Source organism: Nasonia vitripennis, chromosome 2 (genome assembly GCF_009193385.2).
Source record: "Nasonia vitripennis strain AsymCx chromosome 2, Nvit_psr_1.1, whole genome shotgun sequence".
NCBI classification, from domain to species: domain Eukaryota; kingdom Metazoa; phylum Arthropoda; class Insecta; order Hymenoptera; family Pteromalidae; genus Nasonia; species Nasonia vitripennis.
In genome coordinates this window covers 21309850-21323304 of record NC_045758.1, presented here as the reverse complement: position 1 = coordinate 21323304, position 13455 = coordinate 21309850, and the positions used below count along the sequence as shown (strand labels likewise).

Genomic DNA, 13455 nt, shown 5'->3' with positions numbered 1-13455 from the left:
GTTGCCGGCGCAAGTGCGGATTATCGCAAGCCGCGCACTATAACGACTCGAAATTCCTATCTCTCTCGATAGGCTCGCCGGCTCCGAAACACGTTTGCGCAAAGTACGTCTTTCCTCGCGAGACGCACTCGATCCGCTGGAAAATAAACGAGAGCGTCGTTTATCCCGATAACGAAGAGCTCCCGGCGCTCGCGATTGTCGAAAATTTTAATTCATGATTCGGCATTTTTTCGAATTAACCGCCGCCGCGAAACGAGTCGCGGGCGCCGAGCGATAACAGCCTTTCAGGTTTGCTGATAGTCGAAACTCTTAATCCCATCGGATTCTCGAGGCAGCAGTAAAACTCGCGATGACTAAGGGGACAGGGAACTTGCAAAGCGAGCATCGCCACACGAGTCCTGCAGCTAATCCGCTTCTGCGGAAATGTTGGTCAACGCGCGCGGCGATCGCATATTCCGATCGCGAGCCGATCTTGTCATTCGCCGCGCGTGATCGGTAATCGGCATTGTACGCCGCGCGTCCGATATACTTATACGACGACGGGGAAATTCCAGCGTGTGGCATTTTTTTCAAAATTTTGCACGTATCTAGCCCCGCAGACGTGCGGATACCGTTAACGACGAAAAAAAACTCCGGCGCGTAGTTTCCTGAATTATTCCGAGAGCGCGGAACAAGTCGATCGGAGAGGCACATCGCGATTCTTTAAAATCTTCTCGAAAGAGCCGCTGAAAGTCGATCCCGGCGAAGGATCGATTTTCAGCCGCCACCGCCGTCGCGTAACGAATCCGTGCATTTCGTACCTGCGCTCGAAAAAGCAGCAGGCTCTTCTCCTCGGCATTTTTGCCCGAAACCCAATACACTGCCGGGCGCAAAAACAAAGTCAAGTTCATTACTCGGCCGGCAGCGCAGCGCGAGAGCGGCTGTACAATATAATAACGCAAGAAAGAGAAAGAGCCGGTTTTTTATTCTCAAGACATAGACACAGTCACACACATAGGGGGAAAGAGTGGGCTGGGTAGGACCGTATGTAACAAAAGGCGAAAACTCGCGTGCATACGCGGAGCTATAGAAGAGCGAGCGGCGCAGGAAATTGGAACAGTAACGCGTGTGCTGCAGGTTGCGTGTTATCGGGGCCAATAGCCGCGTGGCGAATCGCTGTATAGAGGAGTTGAATCTTTGGGAGTCGAGTCGCACGGAATTCGGAACGAGCAACTTTGCGCCCTAACGGTTGTCTCACAAACCAATTTTACTTTTTTCTCCGCTGCTGGCTGCTGCTGCTGCTGCTGCTGCTGCTGCTTCTAGTTTCGTCGGTTTCTTCTCCGTTTTTTACTTTCACACCGCGAGAGCGCGTTATGTGTGCTAACGGTGAAAAACGTTTTTTTTTCTCTCTCCGCTCCTCGCTGTGCAGCTTTTTCCCGCTGCAGGTGCGAGTTATTTCGGTGAGGGAGGCGACGAATCGATAGCAAAGACTTCACCTCGAAATAGACAGTTCGCGCATCGGCCACACATGCAGAGGGATAAAGGGGGCCACTAGAGCAATTTCCTTTTCGATTAAAAAAATGCCCGATATATCGGCCGCTGTCAAAGAACACAAAATGGCACTATTCGAGCTGCGCTCAAAGAGTCTTTTCGCACAAAGGCCGGTCCCTGTATTCGGCTCTCCTTTTTTATATTCTCCTCGCCCCGCGGCCGACGCGTACGAAATGCACGTATAAGCAAGAGCCTACCCCCTGCTCTTGTAATTGGCCTCGTTTTTAGAAGCGAGCGCCGCGCGCGCGCTCAAAGCTAATTTTCGTCGCGCAGCGTAAAATTGCTCGTTAAGAGCTGCCGGCCGACGGCGAATTTCGCGAGCTAACTTCATCAGAGTCAAGTTTGCCCCGGCTGTTTAACGCTGCCGACTACAAGGGCACTCGAGAGCTCGACTCTCTTTTTTCCGGGAAATTTAATTTAAGGGAGTCGCGCTGCTCTTCATTTCTCGGGAGCCAGTATAGAGCGACGCCGTTGATTCTATCGATCGCGCGAATAAATTTGCCGGGAAAAAATAAATCGACGTCTATTAATAGCAAAGCTCAAAAGATGTGTGTGCGCGTGTGTGTGTATACGCGGCGATTAAAAGAGGGAATAGTCATCGGCGGCCGTTAATCTCCAAGTGTTTTTTCGTCTCGCATACCTCATTAGAGAACCTCGCGCTGCGCATCAGCCGGTGCAGCGCACGAAATCGATTCTCCGCGAATTCCCGTCCCATCGGAGTATTATACGTATTTAAAAGCGGCTATCGACTTTCCGTCGCGTCCCCGCGCAACGTTAACGCGAACGGTAAAAGCTCGCGCTACTGCGTGATGGAATTGGCTCGTCGTCGGAAGCGCATATGAGCAATTAGCTGCGCGCGCGAGTAACTTTATACACAATCGCGCATAAATCAGCCGCGGCTAATTTTCCCGGCGCTCTCGCTGGGGGAATGGGATAAATCAATCTTAATTAATAAGCTCGAGCCGCGGCGGTTAAAGTCGCACGAGGCCTCTCATTCTGCATACACACGAGTGCACGAAACGGCTCAATGCAAGCCGCGAGCGTCGGTGCGGAAACGGGTCAATAAGTCGCGGGCAACGACTCAATCCGTCGAATTTTTCGCGCCGCTTTACTCGTGCCGGGCAAATTACGCGGTTATCGCATGCGATTGACCCGCTGCGCTGCGCGCGGTACACAGAAACACCTCTCTCTCTCTCTCTCTCTCTCTCCCACTGCCGATGCACGCCGAATATAAATCTCTCTCTCTCTCTCTCTCTCTCTCTCTCTCTCTCTCTCTCTCTCTCGGCGCTGATTCGCGCAGATATGCGTGAATTATACCCGCTGCTTATGTACCTCGAGCGGCCTGCGGTGCCGTATTTATTCGGTATACCGCCTGCCGGGTATACATCGGCGATGCTTCACCGATAGCGTATACCTTGTGCGCTTGTGCGTGACAAAATCATAATCCTTTTTCGTCCTATGGGTATACGAATGTGGAATATACATCGGGTAAAATAAAAGCCGCTCGATCGAACATTTTTCGATATACAATGCTCGTTCGCGCGTACAAACATACTCTCGTAAAGCGACTGCTTCGCGCATCGCTGCCGTAGGTTCTATATTGGTCGCGCGCGATCGGATAACCGCGCGCCGTCGTCGATAATTCAATACCGATATCGAACACCGTTTTCCTTTTTTATTCCTCGCCTCGCGCAGACGGAAGAATTAAGACACAACTTATCCATACAGTGATGCATTGCATAAATCACGTATTCGCACTCGGTGCCATAAAGCCCGAGGGCGTGCGGTCGATAAAAAAATCGGGCGCCGATCGAGGGAATTTCAATTGGCGCGAGCAGATCGGCCCCTTGGGAATCCCGGCACGTATACGAGGAAACGCCGGAATTCTCCGTCTCGCTCGCTCTCTCGGGGGATATAAGGTGGAAAAATCATCGGCTCAATTAGCCGAGTCAGCCGCGCGCTGAGTGCAGTGTACAGAGCAGAGGAGGAAGAAGCGAGACGCGGATGTATGGAAGGGCTAATCACCCAATTAGGCGATGACGAAGGGCGTGTATACTCCATAATATATTATAGCCGCGGCAGCGAGAGCAGGTGCGCGTAGATATGCGGGGATTGCGTAAGCTTCCTTCTTCGCGATCGGTTTTTCTCGCGAGAGCTGCGGTCGGGGGGATATGCCCTCGCCGATTTTTCTTCCCCAACGATCTAGTCGCCTAGAAAAATGTCAGACCGCGGCGATTGATGTCACGCGCATACCTTACGAAACGCTTCTCTCTATACGTATAACACCGAGTGGATATCAAAATTCCGCTGCAGCGAAAACCCGATCGCGCTCGATTCTTCCCACGACCTTCGCTGAAAATCGGCGAGTGCTAGAGTGAGAGAGAGAGAGAGAGAGAGAGAGAGAGAGAGAGAGACTCGACGCGTGGAATTCGGTTTCGGTGCCGGCCAAGTGAAACGGAAAATACACAGGCGTGTGCGCACCGACTAGTTTTTAACGAACTTGCTGGCCCAGATAAAAAATACACTGACCGACATGTATCGCGCGCGCAAGCGTCGTTACGTGTGCTGCACGGCGATTCCTATTATTATACCGCCTCACACACTTTTCTTGCTTGCTCATCGTGTCCGATCGTTGCTGTTTACAATTTCGCTGCCAGGATCTTCGTTGTGAAAAAGACTAAAGAGGATCCGCCGCTTCCTTTTCGGCGCATCAATGTCAGATCGAGCGCTCGAGATTAGACGTATGCCTGCAGCACAATACCGGTTCTATCTCCGGCACGCGTATAATACCCGTTTTTCGAGTCTCGACGCTTTTGGAAAAATTTCGCGTTTTTAGATTACATTGCGGCAGATTACATTGCGTACGTCTATCGATCGAGACGCTTCCGCGTGAAATATTTATCGGGCGTTTGAAATAAATATTGAGCCGACTCGCGGCTCTCCTGGAAAATGCACGAGGCGCAGCCTTCATTGAAATTCAGGCCTTGGCGCCAGCGCCGCGCCGCCGAGTGAAAATAACGACTTCCTCCGCATGACTTCGGAAGAAAATATACGAGATAAATGCATCGTCGGCGAGCGGATTTGCCCTCCGCGCCGGGAGAAGGGGACTAATTATACTCCCAGCGCGCGAATCGTTATCAGAGCCATAAATACGTCCCGCAGCTGACTGTTCTCGCGGCGCATCTAGGCCTCGGTCAAGCCGTCTTCCTCTAGGTATATATATATATATATATATATATATATATATATATATATATATATATATATATATGTATCCACGATCTATCCTTTTCTAGGTCGAAACTCTTGTACACACGCGTTCCACTATCCGGACGGCTTTTGAATTTTACGTGTACACACGGTAAATCGCGGAGAAAGGCTGCCGCGCGAGAGTTATAACTCAGCGCGACGGTCGCTGCTCGCGGATAAATGAGTAACAGGTTGGACCGATGTCGCGAGCGCTATCGCCGCGGGAAAATCTGTGGCTGAAAAATCTCGCGCTGTGATACGCTTGGCTGCGATTATTCGCGACGACGCCTGAACTGCGGAGGAGAGAGGGAGACTATAGCCGCGGAGGGAACAGTTACGAGGTGTTGCACGTGTAAGACAAACGCTCGCGCGTGCGGGCAATTAAGCCTCAGTCGACACATGTTTCAATTATACGCGCAGCCCTCCTACAGCACACATCGGAAAGCGATCAATTACGCCCGATCGCTTATGAAAGCCAGAGCAGGCTATGTATACTCGATCGCGAATCAGCGCATTAGCGCGGAAGGAGGAGGCCTCGTTCGTTCAAGCATACGCGCATACCATACACACCGATGCGGAGCGTAGTTCTGGGAAAGCCCGGGTACCGTAACGCTCGGCGCTGCGCAGAGGTCATGGAAATTAAATGTGCGTTCGCACGTCGTCGTCGCAAAGACAATAGCGCGAAAAGTACAGTTCTCCGCGCGAATGACTGGCAGCAGCTCAGCCGCTGGATTATGAATATAATCAAAGATCCGCGTGATTGCGCTTCTCGTAGGTGACGGGAGCGCGTTCGAAATTGAATTAGCGCAGAAAACGAAGAGGCGCGTGATTTTTTCATATTAATTTGCACAATTGTGGGAAAAGCCTTGAGCGAGCGCTGGCTTTATTGACCGTATATAGCTGAAATTGCGCAACTCGCGACGTATTTTTGCGAACGGGGAAATTCGCGACGGCAGCCTAGTTATGCGCATCGGGAGCAAGCCGCGCGAAGGCCGCGGCTTATCCCCGGCCGAATCGGGGATCGAGCGATAAGCGCGTACGTGTATGTATAGGCGACGCTATCTCGGGCGCGAACGTGATTGAAGTCCCTCGTGCTGCATACGATCGGGCCTTCTTTACGGCTGTACGCGTCAGAGTATAGTGTACTCAGAGAGAGAGAGAGAGAGAGAGAGAGAGAGGCTACTTTATCCGCGAACGAATCTCCATTACCGCGGCCAGGTTGTCTTAACGGTAAACGTTTTCGATCGCGCCTTGGGAAGGGGCGACTACGACGACTACTGCCGCTTGGCTGTGTACACAGAGAGCGTGAGCGCACGAGACGCCCCTCGCAGCAGCTCCCGGGACAGTTAATTATGTTACACGCTCGATAATTAGCTTCCCGCATTGCCAATGTCCATCTCGTTTCTCCGTCTCTCCTTCTGCTGCACCGATGCCCTTCCTCGAGATCCTTTTTAGACTCTCCCGCTCCGTTCGTTTCCACTATATGCGCTTGTATAAGTATTCTGTGTTAGACGGAAAATTGCTCGGCTGAACTTTCAGAGGGTAATAATAGTCGCGGCCGCTTTTTGCCGGACGCTCGATCTCTTGCGGGTGCATTTAAAAATTATCAGTCGCTCATAATACCGGTTGCCATACCTCTATCTATCTAGACTCTCGGAACGGATTTGGATGAGGGAAAACGAAAAGTGCCCGTGCGCCACCTATCGCCCTCAGACAGAGACCGGAGAGAACCGGACGCGCGAGGACACGAGGAATTCGATAGAGAAAGAGAGAGAGAGAGAGAGAGAGAGAGAGAGAGAGAGAGAGAGAGAAAGAAGCGGAGTCGTGCCGGGCGATAGAGTTCTGTAGGGATTTATCTCGCGAGGCGAACACACAAGAATAAGAATAAGAAGAACACAAGGAGCGCGAGCGCGAGATTAACGAGTTCCGCCATTAGGATGCCACTTTACGATCTTGATGACTGTCCACGGGTGACGTAATTATGTTCTCCCTCCTTCTCTCTTCTTTTACGAGCTCCTCGCACGCTCTCGCGCGCGGCTATGGGAAAAAAGCCTCTTTTCCTTTCGAGCGCGCAGTGCATAGAAGAAAAAAGAAGAGGAGAGCGATATCGCGCGCGCAGGAAGTGCCGCGCGGGGAAATATTATTACGCGCGAGAAAAGAAGCCCGCGCACAATGGCAGTGCGCTGCACCGTTACAGCCTTAATTAATTAGTTTCGGTGCGCCGTGTAAAGCGCGCTGCTTCGTATACCTCTTTTACACCGCATTACGTACAGGAATATCTTACTCGCGCGCGTCGTATATTTGTCAGCGACAGAGCCGCGCGAGTCCGTGACCGAAGGAGTAGGTAGGCGCTAGGTTTTTCGCGATGCCCGATGGAGGAGCCATACGTGCCTCTCGAGTCGAACTTGAACCCCCTCGCGCAAGTATGCGCCGCCGAGAGCGAGCTGCGCTATCGGAGAGACGCTATCTCGGCGTTCCACAAACTGCGCGCTGCGGCTGGAAAAGCTTAGAGCCCCCGCGCTCGGTGCATGCATAACGCGAAACTCGTGTGCGAGTGTATAGTTTCGGAGAGGACGATCGAGAAAAGAGAGAGTGACCTAACGAAGAGAGCGCAGAGTAGGTACACGGACGACACCTGGGTGGCACATCCGCTTGTTTCGCGCTCGAGAGACACAGGACGACGAGGCCGGCGTGCATCAGCCGGAGACGAGAGACGAGAGACGAGAGACGAGAGTGCAGGGTAATAAGGGGGATAGCCGCTTCTTCCTGTGTGGCGAGCGCACGACCGCTTGTTCCTGGAGCTCGGCGCTCTTTCTCCCCGTGTCCCGGAGTCTAGCATTGCACGGTGCGGTGCATCGACACCGACTGCACACAGAGAGCCTGTGTAGCGTGTGATGCCACCCCCGGACTTCGTGTATACTTCGTAATCGCTCGGTCGCGTTCTCGAATTGACTTTTACGTTTTTCGGAAGATTCAAGCCTGTCCGTTGACCTGTGCGCCGCTGCCGACCGAAATTTTTTAATTAAACCGCCCGAGCATCGCATACGTCATCCCGGCCACTAAAGCGCAGCCGCTATAAATCGCGCGAGATTTCCCAAGCCCGCGAATCCCCGATACATGAAAATCCGATTAACGGTACGTGCCTACCCGTAAACATACGGCTCCGCGCGTTTTTCACCCGTCGGTACAGCGCATTCCGCATCGGAAACGCCGCAATTTGCCCGCGTGTAAATTACACGTATACGCGGATGATTGTTTTCGCGCGCCTCCCGACCTTTGGCATCAGCCCCGCGCGCTTCGAGCTTGATTAACGGGAGAGCCGCGAGAGGTGGATAAGGGTTGCTAAGTGTAACGGGCGAATGTAGGGTGAGAAAGGAACGGCGCGCGGAAAAAATAGCCGGCAATTAGCCAATCGCCATCGTCCTCGTTGTTGAGCACGCGCTCGTGTCTGTAATCGCGCCGTCATCTCTTCTTCAGCGCCGCGAAAGGGGCCGAAAAGCCCGGATTTATCGATCGAGGAATTTAAATTACAAATCTAGCCGATGATCGTTAATCCGAAATCAATTTCACCGCGGCGACTCTTTTTGCCGCGGCCTGCATACGCGCGGTCGTTTCTTGCTGTATACGCATTAATCCTATAAAACGCCAATCATCGTAATCGCCGCGCGTAATTCAATCAGCGCCGGCCGGTACGCGCACGCCCGTATTTATAACGATCTCAAGCAGAAGAGAAGCGCTCGAGCGTGTATAGAAAAATGGAAAATGAAGAGACGAGCGGCGAGAAGAAGCGCGAGCCGGACGGGTTTCCAATCTCGGGCATGTGCCCTTGGCCGTGCGATTAAACGCGTGGCTTCTTGCGTGCGCGGCGACAAGTGTCAGCCCCTTTTTTCCGACGAGGATAGATCGCCGGATCGAGATAGGCCCAGCTCGGATCGGAACGGCGCGAAAAGAGATTGCGCGACAGCTATTAGCGCTCGCTCGTTCGTGGAAGGCGGGAAATTCTCTCAAGTTCGAGATCGCGCGTATCGATTACAGAGCTAACGAGCCCGTCCAAACAGCGTAGGTGTGCTCGAGAGAGCTCAAAGGAAAATCCGATCGGAAAAAAGCAGCAGGCCCGACGAAATAGCTTTTCAGGCTCTGTATCTCTCTCTCACTCGTGAGCAAACGCGTGCTGTATGTGTAAACACGCCGGGAACGATGCTCTCCCACGCGCTGCGCACGCATACGTATACGACGATGCGCAGCCTATTATCATTGTAATTTCGAGTCGATATTCAGGCTTCCCTCGCGGCTGCGATACGCGCCGTCGGCCAATATTTGCACTTTGCGTTAGAGGAGACTCTTCCGGAGCTGAGACGACGAAGTTCGAATCTCGGAATTTACGCCGACGATCGGAAATTTTACGCGCGCGCACGACGATTAATACGATTAATCAGCCGGCCAGCCCACCCAGACTCTTGTACAGGTTGAATCGCGCGCGCTGCGATCTCTTATCCTCGGAGGGCTTGTAAGTCGAGGAGAGGATTAGCTCTCGCGAGGTCTTTATGCGCCGTGCGGAGGGATTTCCTCGATTTCGTTTTTTTAAAGGGCCGGGCGTAAACATGGGGATTGCAAAAACGGGAGGTGGTCGATTAACGAAGCGCGATAAGGGAGACGAATCGGTTGCCGAAAAATTGCTCAATCGGAATTTCGGTCGCCTGCGCGCACCTGCAGCGAGCGATTAATTCGAGGCTCGCTTGTGCACACGAGAAGTGATCGATGGCGCTTGATTGAGCCGCCGCGGGCTTTAATTATCGCGATCGCACGTGACCCTCCCGGATCCCATCAATCTCTCTCGCTCGCTTGCCGATTTTCGAGATCGCTAATGCCATAATACAAAGGTCAGCGTCGCGCCGATTTATCGGTCCCGCTCGAAAGGTGTAGGCTCTTTTTTCGAAAATAAAAAAACAACCACGAGCCCGTGTGCATTCCGACGTGGCAACGCAGCAGCAAACAGACTGAAGATGCAGCAGCAGCGCGACTTTTCGGAGCTCAGAGTCTCCGTTGCAGGAGAGAGAATGCCCGGCGCGAAGAAAGAGATAAAGGCGACGCGCGCGTGTGTATGAAGAATTCCCCCGTGGAATTCCTACTTCCCGGGGCCTATTCATATTCCGTGTACGGCAGTCGTCGCTCGCTCGGGGAAAATCGGTCGCGCCTTGGATTACTTCTTTCTCTCTCGCTCGCTCGCCTGTACTCGCCGAGAAAAAAGTAACGTTATACGCACAGCGAGTTTCACTCGGTTGTTTTCGAGTTGTTCCGTGAAAAAGTAGAAAAGTGAGCGCTTTTTTTACTCGCTATGTAGCTTATGTGCTTCCCGAAGAAAAAATATGCGGGGCGACGCTCGTTGAATTTTCCCGAGGTTCGATCCCACTGTGCGTGCTTGTGAGTGTGTTTTGTGGACTTCGACCCGACGATTCTCGCGTCTAATCGCTGCTCCTCTTTCTTGTGTTACAGGTGAGTTACCCGCAGAGAGGTCGCAGTCGAGGACACGTAAGTTTGCGCGCTGAATTCAATGAAAGCTCGTTCGGCGAAGCCATCGAACAGCGGGCTTTATCGGCGATCCGGGAAAGCTAATAGCCCCTACGATCGCGTGAAAATTCCCTCGAAACGCAATGAAAGCACGCCGGCAGGCGGAGAGTAGAGTAGAGACAGGGAGAAAAAATGACGAATCCTCGTAAAGCCAGACACTCCGCGCATAATGACTCCCGCTCGCACTCGCGCTTCCAGCGGAGCTGTACGATTCTCGGAATCGGCATCGCCTCGAGAAAAGGACGACGAGAGTGGAGCGGGAAATTATGTGGCGCAGCTGAGAGAGAGGGAGAGAGAGCATGAAAAAGCAGACACGGCAGAGGAGCAAGATACGAGAGAAAAAGGGTCGTACACACACAGCACTCGAGAGGCTCCGCTACACGAGATAAAGCTGCGCGAGAGGAAGAGAAGTTACGCGGGAATTATGCACGCGCGGTAATAATATCGGCTTAATTGCGCGGCGCACATGCCTTCGCGTATGTTTTTGCAGACACGCGCGGGGAAAGTGACCGCTCGCTCTCGCGCACGTTATTACATTTAATTCGACTCCGCGCTTTTCTTTTGCACTCTTCTATTCCGCACTTTCATCATACTATCGTACACGCACGAGCTCGAGTCGAGCGAAGAATAATTCGATAATTAAAACCGATACGTTCTCGAAGGGCGGAAACTCTCGCCTCCCACGCGCATCGGCGCGTGTAAATTACCCCGCGCGCGGACCCTCCGGAGGGATCGGCGATCGATCGCCGGATAATGTTAGACGACGCGCGGATGCGCATATCCTCCCTCTCCCCAGCGCGATGCCCATAATTCGCGTTATTACACACTCTCGGCGAGCTTGAGCGCGGAGAGATAAACCGGCCGCGATCGGCCGATCGATCGCGCATAAAGGGACGTTTCAATCGACTCTCGACTTCGCACGGCTATCTCTCATCTCTCGCTCGTCCCCGCGTGCGCGCCCAGGAGAGCAGGAGAAGCGAAGCGGCAGCGCGGAAGTCTTATCTCCGGGCGACAGGTGCCGAGCCGATAAGCTTTATCTGCGGCCGGCTCGCGGGAGACGATAAATAAATCGGCCTGTTTGTCGCTCTTTCTCAAGAGCGCCCGCGCACAGGAGATGCATTATATTGTTCGGCGACGCTCGGAGCGAGTCGTTTAATCAGAGTGCATGTACGGCTAAGTGAGCGTCCAAGGAAATCCTGTACTATTACGCGATATGACTTTTATTTATAGGCGTCCTCACGCGCGGAAAAATGCTTATTTATACGGCGTGATCTTTAATTTATTTACGCGAGAAAGAACCACCAAGGACATCGTGCAGATTTCTCAGAAAAAGAAAAAAGAAATAAAGAAATAGGGACATAGGGCGAAAAGAAACAAAGCAGTATAGCGGCAGCTGCAGGCAAAGCAGAAGAAATAGAATAAAAGGCTGTCGGCGTGCCCGTCGTCGTCGGTTCGTAGGGCGATGAGCTTGGACTAGGTAATGAAGTAGGGAGAGCCTCCTAATTGGCACTTCCGCATCGCGGCGGCGGCGACGCGTGTGCTTTGCGGGCGCAGCAAATAACGATTCAGGCGCAGGAGCCGACGTGTACGTGTGCGATACTAATGAGGCCGGGACATGGAAGCTGTGAGCCGGAGAATCGGCCGAACTATGACCGAAGCTCTCGCGTGCGCCTATAAATAGTAACGACGCGGCGGGCAGATCGGCCTGACCTGTCGATGCAGCGCCGAGCGAAACGTGCCGCTGCTCTTGACAAAGATGATCCTCGCCGCGGCTTCTCGGGAAATTGTTACTGCGAGCTTTCACGATTATTAGCAGACGTAGTGCGCGCGCTATGGGAACCGCGCCGGCTATTCAGCTAATTTTAGGATCCTCGTACGCGTAGCTTACACACGAGCTCACTTGACACGGATTGAGCGTTACGCAAGCCGTCCGTCTCTGATTACTCATTTTTCTCGCGAGGATTACTTACGCTCCCGTCAATTACATCGAGTTTATACGCAGCAGCAGCAGCAACAACAACAACACCCTCGAGCGTCTCTCGCTGCCGATTTTTGCGCGCAAAAAACGAGAAAAAGCGCGACGCGCATAGCGGTACAGCGCGCACGGATCCTTATCCCGACGAGAAGATAAATGCGAGCGAGCGCAGCTTTACCTGGCGTTATATTTCTTCCGCGAAACGGTTCATTATTGATTGACGACCCGCGCGCCGCCCGCATATGATACCTCGGCTTTGGAGCGCGAAATTAGCAAACGTTCAAAGATGCTATTGACACGATCGCTATGCTAATTAATCGATCGCCGAGCGAGTGATCGATCGATGCGGCTCGTTCCGGGAAAATCATAACAATCTACGGTACACTCTGCGCGTAGCACCGCGATCCGGTTATCGCGCTGTTTAACGGTCCCCTTCTGTTTGTACACGCATTACGCGCGGCAAAGCGAGTCTTTACGACGAGCCGCGCGATTTAATTGATAAAATTAGCGTCTTCTCGGGGATAATCTGCGCTCGCAGGACCGTTAGACGATCGGAAAATCTTTGCGCCATCCATCAGCCTGAAATTGGCTGCCCCGGGATTTTTGAGCAGAGCGACTAGCAGGTATGCGGGATTCCGGCGCTAATTGACGCAATTACATATCGCGAGCTAGCGGCGCCGTGGGATCGCGCGGAGGTGCAAGGTCGCGGGGGCTAATGCTCTTCTCGCGCGCGACGCCGACGGGCTTTTCATTCCGATTACACGCGAGCGGGGAAATTGACTGCGCCGCGAGACAAGAGATACTAATGACGAGTGGCGCAGTGCCGGAGATTCTCGTAAATTACCGGCCTAATCAGTCGTTGGTATCTCGATCAAAGGAAGCCGTCGCGATTAATAATCGATAATAAGGAAGGGAATCCGCGCGCGCGCGCATTAAAATCAATTTCCGCGGCGATAAGAAAAATGACGGGCTTATAAGCGATGCAGCTTATATTATGCAACGCCGGGCCCTTAAGAGCGCGAGCTTACGGGCGACAGCGTGCGTGTACACATCCGCGTGAAATATACGAGCCTCGGACTTCTCCCCGTTCGTTTATGGGAGTAGGGCCGTTCCAGCTCGCGGAATCCCCGTTA

The 13455-nt window shown here is 52.9% G+C and overlaps 1 protein-coding gene and 1 long non-coding RNA gene across 5 annotated transcripts in view; one reads left to right on the top strand and one right to left on the bottom strand.

Moving 5' to 3' along the window:
* LOC100116940 (microtubule-associated protein futsch) overlaps positions 1-13455 on the top strand; it is a 33664-nt gene that overhangs the window by 687 nt on the left and 19522 nt on the right. The window contains exon 2 of one of the 3 annotated variants that reach the window (XM_016982754.3): positions 10273-10308. The exons of the other annotated variants lie outside the window; for them this stretch is intronic. The gene's annotated coding sequence lies outside the window, so the exon portion shown is untranslated. The remainder of the gene's footprint in view (positions 1-10272; positions 10309-13455) is intronic. 3 annotated transcript variants of the gene reach the window in all.
* Positions 1-13455, bottom strand: part of LOC103316629 — a 76923-nt gene that overhangs the window by 55181 nt on the left and 8287 nt on the right. The window lies entirely within an intron of this gene.